The sequence below is a fragment of the Camelus ferus genome, chromosome 12 (genome assembly GCF_009834535.1).
Source record: "Camelus ferus isolate YT-003-E chromosome 12, BCGSAC_Cfer_1.0, whole genome shotgun sequence".
Classification (NCBI taxonomy): domain Eukaryota; kingdom Metazoa; phylum Chordata; class Mammalia; order Artiodactyla; family Camelidae; genus Camelus; species Camelus ferus.
The window spans coordinates 43425692-43438937 of NC_045707.1; the positions used below are offsets into that span (position 1 = coordinate 43425692).

Here is a 13246-nt window from a genome sequence, read left to right on the forward strand (position 1 = left end):
CATAAGCACCAAACAGATTTTATACATGGATTTGCTGATCAGAGAATCTATCTTTTTTTTTTTTTTTTTGGCAGGGTGCTGTTACATTCTTTTGTCAGAACATATATAGTGGTAAACTAACTTGGCTTGCAAGTAGAGTAAAATCACAGGTTCGTTACAGTTTCTGACTTAGAATGATGGTCAAAAATTGATGCCTCATTATTTTATTAACTTGATTTATTAACTTAATTTCATTTACTTTGTTTATATCTCATTATTTTATTAACTGAACTTATTCATATGAACAATATTTCATATGCAGTTTTGAACATTTGTATCTCATCATCTGTATGTTGTATGCTTATATTCTTTACTTATTTTTCAGTTGGGTTGTTTTTAATTAGATGGTTGATTTCCAATTTTTTTCACAATGTAAAGGATTTTAAAAAATTATGTGTAACATTAGGAAAATTATTTAAAGTCAGTGAATTTTTATTGAAGGAATTTTACATGTGATTGCTTCCACTGCTCATCAAAGTCACCTTAGTTCTTCCAAAGCTTGAGTCAGGGTTTATCTTTAAGATAGCCCTTTTTAAAAGAATCTATGCTTAATCCACAATTGTCCTGCCAGTCAGCCCATGATTCTTTTAGTTGGACCTCATTTATCTCCACTTGAACATGGACATACTGAAAACATCAAACATTTCCCCACCTAGAATCTAATTTCTGCAATTAATTTACTTTAGGGCCACTTTTAAGGTCAGAGTAGATGGTTTTGCCTGGTTTCCAATTTCAGACACCGTCTAAACCTGAATGAGTTCAAATCACATTCCCTCCAAAGCTATCACACCCAAGAACAGTACAGACTGTGGGATATGCCAATACCTAAGGTAAAAAAAAAATAACTAACAGGTCTTTCATACTTTTAGCAGCTCTGTCTTGTAGTTAGTTCTTTTCCAAAGATCTCACAAATAGTTCTGTGAGTGAAGCAAAACCACACAGTTACCCTGTGAGGCATTTCCAACAATGTGGGTCTACAGGAAAAGCCTCCCAGGGATAAACCTCAACTATTGGTTTTTTTTTTTAACTGATTGATAGGTTCTTTGTATGAATATATATATATATTTAAAATATTTATCTATATTTAGATAATTCAGATAAACTGAGTTATATATGTATACAAAGTAAAATAAAATGAGATGTAAAATCACATTACATCAATATATACAAGATCTTGTGGTAGCTTACAGTGAAAAAAAGTGATAATGAATATATGTATGTTCATGTATAACTGAAAAATTGTGTTCTACACTGGAATTTGACACAACATTGTAAAATGACTATAACTCATTAAAAAAAGTTAAAAAAGGATGCAAAAGAAAAAAATAAAATTACATTACATTAGTTGCAAATATTTTTTGTCATAATTTACTGGCTTTTTGACTTTGTTTTTATGTGTTCTGCCATACACATAATGTACTTGGGTTTTATGTTTTGTCAAGATAGCTTCTCCCAACAAGATTAGAAATATATTTTCCCATTTTTTCTTTTATCCTTTAAAAAATTTACATTTTTAAATACAACTGAGATTTATTTTTAAGTATAATGTGAGGAAGACATTTAATTTTACTCTTTTTCAGATGGATAGCTCCTTGTCCCAACATGGTTGTTAGTCTGTCAGTTCCTGTCTGATTTTAAATACCTCATTTATCACATACTAAGATCATTGTGTATTTTTCACAATACCAAATTTTTAAAAAATTTATTATTTTTTTAAATTGAGTTATAGTCAGTTTACAATGTTGTATAAATATTTCAACTGTGATTTTTATAATGCATTTTGAAATCTGGTAAAATAAGTTCTTTTTCTTTCTTTTTTTCTAAAAATTGTTAACTTTTTTTGGCACATCACACAGATGAATTTTAAAATTAGCCTGCCAATTCTATAAAATATTCTGTTGGAATTTTGATTAAAATTGCATCACATTTTAAATTTAATTTGGGGATAATTAATATCCATGTAATATTGAACCTCTTAATCTAAGAATATCTTTTATGGCCTTTATTAAAATTGTATGATTATCTTCAATAAATTTCCTACTTTTAAGTTTTTTCCTAGGTAATTCAAGGTTTTGTTGGAATTGAATTTGGCTTTCTTTTCTATCACATTTTCAAATTAATTTTTTTCTGATTATAGAAAAGCTGTAGATTCTTGTATGTTAATCTTGTTTCTACATTTCTGAAAAATTTCGTTAGTCCATATAGGTATTTTGTGATTGCCTTGGATTTTTTAGGTGTATGTCTACCTTGCCAATAGTCATACTTCTTTATTTTTCCTGATCTTTTTGTATTGACTAGTAACTCTAGGACAAAATTATTGACCATAAAAGTAGGCTTCATTATGTATTGTTCCTGACGTTTATGGAGACAGGGGTCTAATATTTTATTTTTCAGAATGATATTTGGAAATTGGCAAATTTCGATAATTATTGAAGATGAGTGGTAGATATATGGAGCTTATTAATCTATTTTCCCTTTATTTGTGTATGTTTGACATTTTCTATAATATAGAGTTAAATTTAAAAAAGAGTCAATTAAAAAAAAGAACAAGACATTTTAAGTTTTTGGTGGATACCCATTTTCAAATTAAGGAAGTATCTTTTTTCCCTAGCTTATTCTAAATTTTTAATTTGGGATGGGAATAGAATTAAATGTGTCGTCAAAAAATATTTTTTGAAGGAAAAACTGTAACAGGGTCCACTCATCTCAAAAGACCAAGGGAAAAAGTATGAGAATCTCAATGTGAAAAATTGACAACTCGTTCACCAAACATTTAGACCGGCTTCTCTCTCTTCATCAACTGACAGTTTTCAACAAGAGCAGAAGAGCCTCTAGGACCCAGCACATTGCTGAAAACACTGACGGGGCTAAATAAATAATGCAGAATTGTTAGAGGATTTTGTGGGGAGAGAGAGGTAAGGCATGGAAGCTGTATTGCACCACCCAGATCCCCACTCCAGGACTAAAGGACGTATCACTCCAGCTGTTGGGATTATAGTTGGCTGACACTCTCTAGCTGCCAGTCCTTTCCGGGAATTGCCCATGGCTGAAGAGAACCACTTTGCCCAAGGTTCTGCCTCCTTCCCAGGAGCAGCTGCATGCAAAGACTAAGCTGTGTGGGGCTCTAACATCCCAGCACCCTTGCCCAACTCAGGACAGGTTGAAAGGGCTCTCTCAGCTCCAGAGCTCCCTGCCGGGTGGCTGAAGCTTTAGGGTTACCAGATAAAATAAATACAGTATGTCCAGGTAAATTTGAATTTTTTGGTAAACAACAAATAATTTTTTTAGAATCAGTATATCCCAAATATTGCATGAACAAACTGCTGCTAAAAATTTTTTTTGCTGTTTTTCTGAAATTCAAATTTAACTGGGCTCCTGCCTGTTTATTTGCTAAATCTGGCAGCCCTCTGAGGTATCTTAGACTAACCTCTTCTCTTGCAGTCCTGCTTCTTTCCCTTATTCCACAGACGTTGATTCTGATTCTGATTCTCCAAGCAACTTCCTGCATGCTGACCTCTGTCTCAGAATCTGCTCTCTGAGTAATGAATCTACAATCGAGTGAAAATTAAAATAAAATGCCTTTCTTTGCCCTGTCCAAATTTTAGAACCAGTTGAGATTGGCACATGGGTCCAATAGATCTCATTAGATTGATTATTGCAGAGCTGAGGTTGGAGAACACTCCTGAAGTCTCAGAGCCTAACGGGTTCACTAATACCTCATTCCCAACTACATTTACTCGGAGTCTGCCCCACTCAGCCTACTTTACAGCTGTTCCTATTACCGTTCATCAGTTAGGTAAGTCATTCCTCCTCTTCTGTGGAGGAGTGAGTAAGGGGATGGGCAAGAAGCCAGAATTGTTACTCTTGCGATGGTCTCTCTAGATAAAAATACAAAGCCGGGGAAAGAAGTTTTCCACTAAGTACTGCTTTGTATAAGATAAAAGCAACCCTGTTTGAATAGGTCAATGGAAATGATCATATATGAGCCTTAAGCAAAATAGGACGAGACCTTCCAAAAGTATGGATTCTGAATCCTTTGCCTCCTTTGTCTGTTCCCCATGTGAAGGATTTCCTTAGGACTCAATGCTTCTCTCTCTTCTCAATTTGTGTGATCTGCCTTGTCAAGCTATCTAGTCTTAACATATAATGCTTTTATGAGCTTAACTTTCAAATCAGCATTTGCCTTGACCTCTCTCCTGAACTCCAGTTCTGTATTTCCAGCAGTTTTGTCCTCTGTACCTTGGTTTCCTGAAAGTACCCTAAATTCGTTATGTCCTTGCTTTAGTCACACTTCTGCTCCAGCGTGAACGAATCCTCATTCAAGCTCCCAAGCAATGAGGAGCATGTTCTGAGGAGAACACACTTGGGAACTTAGGGAAAGACAAGTAATCTGATTGGCTATGCTTGTGTATTTGAGCAAGGGAGGCTCATAGGTCCGTGATCAGCCTCTCGGGTGACTGCTTTTGGGTTGGATGTTGATGCCAGTCCATCTGGTTGTGGCTGGAGGGATCGTGTGGTCCCTGAGGACTGCCCCTTTACCACTTCAGCAGGGCCTGTGGCAGGGCAGGCACAGTGACCAACATGGTCAGTTCATTCTCTTCCTTTTTGTTAAAGGAACAACCATCTTGCCTTCTGGTTAGATGGGAAACCCTGGCCTCATACATGAATCCATTTTTCCTTTTGTTTTCCAATTCCTACCTGCCAAACCATATTGATTCTGTCTTTGTAGACTGTCAGTTGGCTCAGGTTTCTATAACAAAATACCATAGACTGGATAGCTTAAACAAGAGAAATCTGGAGGCTGGGAAGTCCAAGATCAAGGTGCCAGCACTGTCAATTCCTGATGACGGCTCTCTTTCTGGCTTGCCCCCTTCTTGCTGTGTCCTCACATGGCAGAGAGAGAGAGCAAGCGCTCTGGTGACTCTTCTTATAAAGGCACTAATCCCAGCATGAAGGCCCCACTCTCATGACCTCATCTAACCCTGATTACGTCCCAAAGGCTCCATCTCTAAATACCATCGCATTGGGGGTTATGGCTTCAATGTGTGAATTTGGGGGGACACAGACATTCATTCCATAGCATAGGCTATTATCTGTATCCTTTTCTCCATTCTTACTGTCACTGTTCAAATCCAGAAGCTCCTTACCTCTTTCTTAGATCCGTATAGTAACCCATTAGGTTATTTTCCCCTATTCTGCTTATTTCACATCCTGCTTCCAGATTACTTTCTAAAAGTTCACCTCTGATCATGTCACTCTGCTGTTTGAATACTTACATAGCTCTCTGTTCTTCATTGATTAAAGTTCAAATGTCTTAACTTGGCATTCAAGGCCTAATGGATGTTTTCAGTATATTCTCCATTAGTTTTCCTTTTCACATTCTTTCTGAAAGTGTAGTCTCCAGGACACCCGACCCAGATTTACCCGTTTCTTGAGATCCTCCCTAGAAATAGTGAACAGTATCTCTGTGAGTGGGGCCAGGACTCTATTGCAAACAGGAATCCCAGGTGATTCTTACATATGTTACACTTCAGGAGTACCCAGTGTAGTCAATGAGGAAAAAGAGAAGCCTCATTCTTGTAGATGCTCTGAAAGGAGAGATCGGGGGTGCTTTTTTGGGGTAATGTAGGGATTAGGCTCTTCTGGCGGCCTCACTGTCCTTAAAGACAGCCAGTTCTCCATACGCATCAAAGGGCCAGTGACTCTAATTCTTTAAGTCTGTAATTTTTCAAGCTGTGCTTGAGAACCACTCAGAGGCTCCACAGGAGGTGAGGGGCAGTGAGTGGATGGGCTTCATAGCTTCTTTTTCTTCCTTTTCACTAAAATAATTTCAGTGTTACTCATTTTATATTTCCAGGCGCAAGATTATATTTGAAAGACGTGTTCTGCTTTCTAAGTATCTCTGTTCTGATTTTAGTCACACCTTTTCCTCTTCCAACTTTCAAACCATTTGGGAGGTAGCTGTAGTAGTTAGATGGAGATTTTTTTAAAAATCAGCTTTATTATGGGTAAAGCTTAACTGGGGATTGCATCTTGGATCTGCGGCAACAGTCAGATTTCCCAATATTGTTTCTCTAAGCCTTCATTTTAGGACAACTTGCCCAAGGGAGTAATGCCTTTCCCTGATAGTCTCCAGCTTTTTGCTCTTTTATTAATTCCTAGGGTTTTCCATGCCTAGTGTGACAATTTCCCTCAGTAGAGGAGGTGGTCAATTTCTCCTACTTCTTTCTTAAAACCACACTCCTAATACCAGCCACAGCTGCTCTGAGTATCCTCCTGTGACCTCAAGTAGGAGGTGTATCTTTCGCTACCAGAAGGCTCTGAAACGGGACAAAAGAGGAACATGAATTAAATTATCAGCAAGGCTGGTCTGCATTCTTGGCTGAAAATAAGACCCTATTCTATTTCTTATTCCAGCTTATGCTCAGCTGTGTTAGTCGAAAGAGTATAGGAGAAATCAGGCAGTAAGCCCAAATGACATCAAATTCTTCAAATAGTATACTATAAGCAGTATAAAAACATCCCCCAAATTGAAAGTCCAAGAACTAAATTTTCTTTGCTTCATATAAATTTAAGTGCAAAGAAACTGGAGCTCTTATTAACTCGTCATTCTGCTAAATCTCAGAGGGTCTCACTCAGACCCTGGATAGAATCAAGTCCTTTACCGTTGGCACATCTGGCTTTCTTCTGCTGGCGAGGGTATCGTTTTCTGTGAGAATTATCAACACTGTGAACTAGATGTTGCCTGCTTTTCTCTTTCATGGCACAAGATAGGATTTCACTTCGCTGCTGCCTTTGAAATTAGATCTGTCATATGACTCCTGTTGACCATTGGAATGTGAGTTGAAATAACATGTTGCCCCCTGGGGGAAAATTTATGAGCCAGTGTGCACCTTGGTTCATCCTTCTGCCCTGTCACTTGTGTAAGTGTGGCTTGAGATGGGACATCCAATGGATGCGGTCCTTGATTTACTGTAATAAGCAGAATCCCTTGTTGACTTGTAACAGACATGTTAATGTCAAACTGTTATTGTCAAAACCATGTTTTGGAGTTGTTTGTTGCTACATAATAACCTAGTTCTTCCTGACTGATGCACCCACTCAGGAATACTGAAATGCATTTAGTTCAACCTACAGTCTTTATAAAGCCCCAATTTTTAAGGAGTCTAAATCTGAATCTGAATCACATATAAATACAATTATCAAGCAAAAAATTTAAAACACAGTCACATCCTTGTCTCCTGAGTGGTTATTGCTAGTAAGATGATCTTCCCAGAACCCTGAACTTGATGTGTTCCTGACCAGACATTCAGGGCTATTTGAAGGAAGGAGAGAGACAGTGGAAACACACACATGCAAAGGGAAAGTTATCCTTGTCTCAGCCTCAACAGGGTTATCAGTCAGTCTGTGCCAGTTGCTTGGAGACCATGACGAACAAATAGAAAAGAAGTAAAAAGTGAAAATACAGATCCTTAGTATTAGCTCTGTTTATGTAGAGAAAGAATGGGACAAACTAAGAAGTTAGGTTTTTGTTTTGTGTGTTTTGTTTTTTAAATTCAGCTGAGCCTTCCTGGAAGGATTAGGGGAACCATGGAGGAAAAAGGACCTAGTTCCTTTTTCCCACTATGACCACTATAACTTAGGTCATGTCCCACTATTTTGGGCAAAGGTGTAGTGAAGGAAGTGGTTTTGTTCCTCTGAAATATCAGAAGTTAGTCAAGACCAGAAAAAAGTTGGGAAAAAAAAAAAAAAAGAGCATCAAGGTCCAGGAGAGTAAACTGCACACACAAGAGAGTGCACTGTGAAAGTACTGCTTTTCTCCAGGCCCCTCGGAACGTATCGGAGACATTAACAACAGTTTCAAGTCAAGGATTGGCTAAAGGAGGAAAAAATCATAGGCCTAGGCTAGAAGTCAGCAACTTTTCCTGTAAAGAGCCAGCTTTAACAAATATTTTAGTCTTTGAAGGCCATACAGTCTCAGTTGCCACTCTTTAGCTGTGCCTTGGAGTGTGACAGAAGCCATAGGCAATGCATAAACAAATGGGCATGGCTGTATTGCAATGAAACTTGATATACGGACATCAAGATTGGTTTTCATGTAATTTTCATGCCACGAATTGTGATTCTTTTGATCTTTTTTAACCATTTAAAATGTAAAAACCATTAAATTTATCAGTGAATGTAATAAATGAATATTATGTTTACATATAAATGTAAATATACACCTATTATTTTACCATTAAAAAAAGACACTGGATTGGATTCTGCCCACAGGCTATAGTTTGCAGACCCTTAGCCTTGGCAATTTCGAGACAACAGCCATTGTAATAAAGGAATAAAAATGCCTCTCGTGGGTGTGGAGAAAGGGGAACCCTCCACAGTGTTGGTGGGAATGTAATTTGGTGCAGCTACAATGGAAAACAGTATGGAGATTTTAAACAATTAAAAATTGGCTTACCACATGGTCCAGCAATCCCACTCCTGGGCATATATCTAGAGAAAACTCTAATTTGAAAAGATACATACACCCCAATGTTCACAGCAGCACTATTTATAACAGCCCAGACATAGAAATAACCTAAATGTCTATTGACAGATAACTAGATAAAGAAGATGTGGCATATATCTATGACTATTACTGAGCCATTAAAAAAAAGAATGAAATAATGCCATTTGCAGCAGCACGGGTTGGCCTGGAGATCATCATACTAAGTGAAGTAAGCCAGAAAGAGAAAGATACCATATGATATCACTTATATGTGGAATCTAAAAAAAGACACAGATGAATTTATTCCTAAAACAGAAAGAGACTGACAGATACAGAAACCAAATTTATGGTTACGAAAGGGGAAAGAGAGGTGTGTTAAATTAGGAATTTGGGATTAACACGTACACATTACTAAATATGAAATAGATGAACAACAAGGACCTACTGTATTGCACAGGGAACTATAGTCAATATCTTGTAATAGCCTATATTAGAAAACAATCTGAAAAAGTATATATATATATCACTTTGCTGTACACCTGAAACTAATGCAACACTGTAAATTAACTATACTTCAATGAAAAAAAACGGTTAAAAAATAAATCTAAAAAAAGTCTCTCTTCTCTTTTTTTTTCTTTCTTAAAGCCCTAACTTTATAAAATTCCCAGGCTTGTTTCCTGAGGACGTAAACAATACCTGAGTCTCTTCTTAGAATAACTGTGTCATCTTGTCAAGCTTATGCAATAAGGTTTGAGAATTCTGCCCAGCAGCCTCAGTCTTCCCTGTCCAATCTGTCCACATATTCTCTAATGACTTCGTGTAGCATTCCTGGTTTTCAGGTTGGTTCCCCAATTCCTGACTGACTTTAATAGCTTTAATGGGGTGCTTCTGAGCAGTTTTCTGATCTGGGCTTCCTTTGAAGGGCATATTAATTTGTTATGGCTGCTATAATAAAGCACTTTCTACAAACTGGGTGACTTAAAACAACAGAGGGAGTTCCGGAGGCCAGAAGTCTGAAATCAAGGTGTCGGCAAGGCTGGTTCTTTCTGAGGGCTGTGAGGGAAGGATCTCTCTTTGGCTTGTAAACTGACATCTTCTCCCCATGTCTCTTCACATCATCTTCTCCCTGTGTGTGTTTGTGTCTTGTTTCCCAATATGACACCAGTCACACTGAATAAAGTGTCCACCCTACTCCAGTATGACCTCTTCTTAATTTAACAAATTATGTCTGCAAGGAACCTCTCTCCAAATAAGGTCACATTCTGAGGTACTGGGAGTTAGGACTCCAACATATGAATTTTGGGTTGAACAAATTCACTCCAAGCTTTTCTCCCACACCTTGGCCCCTCCTCTATAAGGTTTCTTTGTATTCTCTCTCTTTTAGTATCATCTTCTCATTTTATAGTGTAATTTTTGATAGATAATTAGATTGGCATATATGTCCTTTCTTACTTTCTGGTGTTCTAGCCTGCCTTTGAAGATTCCTTAATTTCCTTTTATATCGATTTAACTTTTTCTCTAGCGCCTTCCCCTTTCTCTAGCATCTTCCCCTTTCTCCTAAGGAATTTTCTCTCTTCCTCTAGTCTAACCTGATCAGCTAGTGTGCTTTTATTTTTTGCTTTTCCCCCTCTGTTCTCATTCTCCTGGTAAAACTGAAGCATGTCTTTTAAAATCAGCGCATTTCTTCTCTTTTTTCCTGAGTAAAACTGGTTCCCAGAGACAGTGCCAGGTAGAGAGGCCTTTTAAATTATTTTTTTCATTTAAAAATTTAATTTAAAATGAAAAAAATTTGCACTAAAATACACAGATTTACCATCTTATCATTTTTAAGTGTACAATTAAATAGTGTTAAGTATATTAACAGTATTGTATTTAAATTACTTTTAACCTTTGATTTACAGTTTTGTTGACTTCTCGTCCTAAAGCCAAGAAGATGACATGTCCTCTGTGGAATGAATTCTCACATTCATCTCTAAATTTTTATTATGAAAAATTTTAAATATATTATGAAACATTATAAATTGAAAGGAAAGTACAATAAACTCTCATATACCTACATTCAACAGTTATTATTTAACTGTATTTGCTTTGTCTATCCATGCATGTATATGTATTTATATGCATAAGTATACCTATATTTATATATTTTTGTGTTTATGAATGCATATATGCATATGTAAAAATATATGGTATATAATTTTCTGTACCATCTGAAAGCAAATTATAGAAATCAGGATACTTTGCTCCTAATAGTTTAGCATATATCACATAAAAATAAGGATATTCTCTTACATAACCATAATATTATCACACTGAAAAATGAACACATGCCCTAATATTATCTGATATGCAGTCCATATTCAAATTTCCCCCATCTTCTCCAAAATGTCTTTTATTGATTTTTTGGGTTCTTTTTTGAGAACCATCAAGGTTCATGCATTGTATTCCAATTCTTTTTGTTTATCCATTGAGATGCTTTTCACTCTTTTGTATTTGAAGCCAAAATTTGAGTCTCTAAAATAAAAAACAGCCATGGTGGACTTATGTAATTAACAAATTATGGTGGACAAGCCAAATGATTTCAAGAGATTTATACTCAGTCCTTTCCTTGGCCCTAGAACTTCTGAAGTTCAAAACAAGATGGAGAGGAATAGAACCTGGGTCTGCTGAACTGTTGACACCTATTAATACCCAGATGTTTTAATTAAAAGGCCAGTCCTCTGTGATCTGTGTGCATATACCTGTCTTTTAAAATTTCAACTTCTGGTCTATTGTCCTTTCTAATAAATACCTTATAGGGAGTAAAAATTATTCCACCAGTAGTAATCCTGTATAATGAAGTTTTGTATGTCTTACATGCTATGAAAATACTTTTTTTACCCCTGACAAATTAATGTTGGAATCAATAACACCTGCTTAGATCCAAGTTGGCCAGAAAAATCTTCTCAATAATGCCAGTAAAAACTGGCCTCATGTCTGTAAACGTCAGCCAAAACACAATGTGTTGCAGCCTACAACAGTCAGTACTCATAAAAATACTGAGGTTAAAGGCCCCCAGTCTTCCTTCATCTTTCCATGTGTTATTTTGATTGCACTAATTTGGTGTAGTATTGATCTCACAAGATTTCCTGATCATTATGGCCGTATATTGGGACAAAGCTGGAGTGATTATTTCCACCTTCCTCTCTTACCTCTGGAATTTAGAACTATTCAAGAAGCAGATTCAGGGATGATTCAAGAGATGGAAATATCAGGCTGGTTATTGTAAAGTGGATTGGAAAATGAGGTCGGATCCACCATTGGGCTTCCTCTCCCCAAGTTCTGGACCTTGGTTAACCTGCCCAAGGGAGAGTTTGAGTGTTTGGAGTGACTCACATACCCAGAATTGCTGCCTTACATCTGTGATCCCCAATTCTGAGAGCAGACAGAGAAGAAATGCATAACTGGATACTTAGATTGAAATATAATTTACATGCAGTAGAACGTAATATTTTCAACGTATAGTTGGATGATTTTTGACAACATGTAGAATCATGTAACCATCATCACAATCAAGAGATAATCTTTCCATCACCCCAGGAGATTCCCTCCTGAGTCTTTGTGGTCACTCTCCTCTCCTCTCCACCTTTACCTTCAGACCCTGGCAATCCTGCTCAGATTTCTGTCCCGATAGTCTTGCTTCTAGAATGTTGTATAAATGAAATTGTACAGCATGTAGCATCCATGTTGCTGTATCTGTCAGTATTGCTGACTTGTATTCCACTGCATGGATATATCACAGTTTATCTGTTTACCAGTTGCTGGACATTTATATTGTTTCCTCTTTTTCACTATTATGAGTGAAGCTGCTATAAACATTTGTCTATAGGTGTTTGTATGGACTTATGTTTTCAGTTCTGTTGAGTAAATTCCCAAAAGTGTGATTTTTAGATCATATGGTAAGTATACATTTAACTTTGTAAGAAATGGTGTATTGCTTTTTAAAACATTAATTCTACCCAGTGAAGGAATATGAACCAATGTATGTTATACTCTAAACACTCACAAAGCAGGTAAATTTCTCAGCTGGGGATGAGTAAGTGAAGGGTGGGAGAGAAAATAGAAATACGAGTTTATTTTAGTGACTCACAAGCCTGGTTGATCATTAAAATCTCATGGGAAGCTTTTATAAAGTTTGATGTAAGTTCTCCAGCCTACCCTTCAGAATTAATAGGTTTTTGGTGAAACTTTATATTTTTTAAAAAGCCCCAAATAATTCTAATACATAACAAGGATTGAGAACCACTGCTGTAGTGGAACTTCCATTGTGGAAACATGATGCCTATGAAATGGACATGGCCTCTTAGTAACCAAGAGGCCATTTCCTTGATCAAAAAGATTCAGTAATGTGATAAAATTGGTGGTAACTTTCATGTATTATATGAAATAGTATGAAACTATAACATTTTGGGCTCTAAATATATTTTAAAATTGTAACATCTTGCATTAATTGAAAAAATGTATTCAAGTAAGAGAATTGTAATTTTGAATTACTTAGACCACTTTAAAATGTAATTCAAAATGTTTTCTGTTCTCATATAAAAGCCTCAGCTCTACTACTCCTTTTCAATATTAAATATATAAGGAGACTTGTAATGGTATTTTTGTTGAACTCTTACTAGTCTCGCAAGGACGTTACCTCTTCTGATTGGTTGAATACATTCCATTAGGATAAAGATG

At 36.5% G+C, this 13246-nt stretch overlaps 1 non-coding gene across 1 annotated transcript; it reads right to left on the reverse strand.

Moving 5' to 3' along the window:
* Window positions 1-911: 911 nt before the first annotated feature.
* On the reverse strand, window positions 912-1047 carry LOC116667883. The gene has a single exon (XR_004324936.1). It is a non-coding gene; the product is annotated as a small nucleolar RNA SNORA18 (small nucleolar RNA).
* Between the last annotated feature and the right edge of the window lie 12199 nt (window positions 1048-13246).